The following is a 3,020-nucleotide window of genomic DNA, read 5'->3' on the forward strand; positions in this document are numbered from 1 at the left end:
GTGTGTTTAGTATTTTTGTTTATTACAAATGAATTATCTGGTAGAGCATGTTATATATCAGGGTACCTTAGCAACTTCCTAATCCAGATGTTATTAAAATGTGGAGGAGAAACAGTTATGGTAGCAGAAACATTCTGTTTGTTCTAGTACAAAGAAAATAATTACAGTTGTCAAGTGGAATAGCCTTTATTGGTGTGTGCCAGAACACTAAGATTATGTCTACTTAGACTGATGTTTTTCACACAATTAAACCACTGAGTGTCTCACGGCACTAGATTTTTTTAGTCATAGAATTCAGAAATTCTTCCTGGCATTAATCCACTTTTCGGGAGACTGGTTTACTAGTAACCAGTTCATTCAAATTAAAGCCATTTCAAATCCACAGAAATGGAAAATGTAGCCATTATAAAGGAATGATATGAGCTTAGCTTAAAGTCATAAATCTCTGCTAAGTCATATATATGAACAACGGTTGTTTCCATGCCAACCAATAGAGTTTGGGAGTTGCTTTTATCAGTCAATGAGCATTTTGTCTGTAGGAGTGAGTTGTAAACAAATATACACTTCATTTCAAACATAAATTAAGCAACTATTTATCATGCAAAAACCTTTTCTAGACAAACACACATAATGAATATGTATATCAGTATTGAAAGAAAAGAAAAAACACAGAATACCAATGAAATTACCTCAGTTCTCTCACCTACTTCAACAAAGCTTTCCCCTTTATGTTTTTTATTTTGAGGTAATTATCTGCAACCAACCTTGTTATCAGCGCTACTATGGAATTTGCTTTGCAAGCACATGTGTCAGAATGAAGTCACCCTTTTCCTCATAGCAGCATAAGACTTATGTGATACATCAGGTGATCAAAACAAAATGGCTTCTATAGGCAACAAGCTATAGAAAGAAAATAACTCAACATCTAGAACAACCAAGGTCTCATAAAGATATGAGATGCTAATGGTAGGATAGAATGATGACTACATTTAAAGGTGTGTAAGATGTCCTTCAGATTGATCTACAGTTTTTTGACATGCTTGTCAAACTTGCAGCCACCTTTTTGTTTTACTCTATATAAGGTTTTAAATACATATAAGGTTCCTCATCCAAAGTTGGAGATGATTCTTTTTTATTTACCTGCAATACAACTGTGATTTGCTTCAAAATGTATTTTCTGAGGGGATTAACTCTTTAATTACCACATAATGGAGACATACAAGCCAAGCATGAGAAGTAATGTAAATATCCGTCATATGAGAAGATTCTACCACAGCTCCCTCCCCCCATTTTATAGGAGCCTGCAGGGTTGGGTGGAGGAATGAACTGTCTCTTTTGCATAACAAGGGACACATTTTAACTTTCTTATGAAGGAATTGTTTTGTTTTTATTTTTTTTCTACACATAAAGGACCTCATTGCAAAAGACGTCTGTGTTCTTTTCGTTGTTTATTTTTTGTTTTTTTTCTATTGTATCCCAAAGCAACTTTGTACAGGATTATGCTAATATCCCATCTTTTTTTTTTTTCTCCTGATCTTAATTTTTATACTTTTATTTTATTTTCTCCTGCAATGTCTGCGTAATTCTAGTGTGATGTAAAATACTGTAACATTAGGACAGGATTTAAAAAACAAAAAAATAAAACTGTACTTCTATTTGTTCTTGATATGATATGACAGTATTTGGGATATAAAGCATTCTCTCACAGTCTGCTTTGTATTTTGCTTGTAGGGTTAGAATTCAGTCCTAGATTTTAGTTGTCCAGTGTAGGATATATATATATATATATATATATGTATAAATATATATTTATATATATATATATCGTGTCATTTGTATGTTCTTTATATTGTAAAGATTCTTTAGATTGAAAGTTGCTTATAAAAACAAAACTGCATCAATAAATGTAATTTGATTTTTTTCATACGCCTGGGTCAACTTCTTTCTGTTTGTTTAAATTCAGTTTACTGCACGTGGATGAAATTGTAAGATTTGGACAACATATTTTGTTGTCAGGGCATATATTTGTTCATACGACCTCTGTTTATTTTATGTATCTTTTATAATTATTCATTTGTTTTTATATACTTGCACTTTTTTTCTATCCTCTTTCCTATAGTTTCCTTATTCTATCCCACATACTCTTAGTTCTGCTTTTTCCCAGGGGTCACAAAACCTAGAGCAGGGGGCCACATGTGGCCTGTGGGCCGCCAATTGGCCATCCCGGTTCTTTCTAACAACATGATCATATATTACAGAGACAAGTAAGCAGAGAAAGCCTCACTCACAGCCTGTTCTTTTAAATAACTGTTCCAATGCCAGATTGTACCATTGGATTATCCTATCCCATCTAAACAATCCCCCTTTATAATCCCTTGATATGAGATTTTGTGCAGCTCGGAACATGCTCCAATTTCTACTTTTACTTGAAGTGAGCATATGAGAGAATCACACAGAAACTCTGTCTTTCTATTTGATTTCGCCTAAACCCAGATGGAGCCAAGTTGGTGATTTATCAAATATGCCTTTTAGGTAAAAAGCATCACCAATATAAACTCTCTCTCTCTCTCTCTCTATATATATATATATATATGAGCTTATTGGTCTACACTTCATCCACCAATTCATTGCAAAATATTGCATGCAAAAAAAATCATGTTGTATGATTTAGTTTTTTCTAAAACATTCCAATCAAGTAGAACCTTTTTTCCGAATGAATTCATAGTATTGCTTATGCATATAAAAATTCTACATACTCAAACAGTACATTCAAGAGGCCATCTTAGAAAATGGATCATGTTTCTACAAAAATAAAGTAATAGTTTTAAGAAAAGATTCACCTGAATTTGCAACAATGTTTCAATTAATCAAAGCCCAAGTTTCAGTGCTGTAACTTCTGAAAATTACGGAAACCCAGAGAGGCAATTAATTTATTTTTTCTAACTTCTTATGTTGAGAAAATAAGTTTTGACGACATAACAAACTTGCTTCCTCAACATAAGTTGCTTTCTAAACATAAC

At 32.8% G+C, this 3,020-nt stretch overlaps 1 protein-coding gene across 1 annotated transcript in view; it reads left to right on the plus strand.

Moving 5' to 3' along the window:
• Nucleotides 1–1,926, plus strand: part of SSBP4 (single stranded DNA binding protein 4) — a 598,177-nt gene extending 596,251 nt beyond the window's left edge. Inside the window, exon 19 of the mRNA XM_053702958.1 lies at nucleotides 1–1,926. This exon is cut by the window's left edge and continues 1,476 nt beyond it. The gene's annotated coding sequence lies outside the window, so the exon portion shown is untranslated.
• Nucleotides 1,927–3,020: the final 1,094 nt, after the last annotated feature.

The sequence above is a fragment of the Bombina bombina genome, chromosome 2 (assembly GCF_027579735.1).
Source record: "Bombina bombina isolate aBomBom1 chromosome 2, aBomBom1.pri, whole genome shotgun sequence".
Lineage (NCBI taxonomy): Eukaryota > Metazoa > Chordata > Amphibia > Anura > Bombinatoridae > Bombina > Bombina bombina.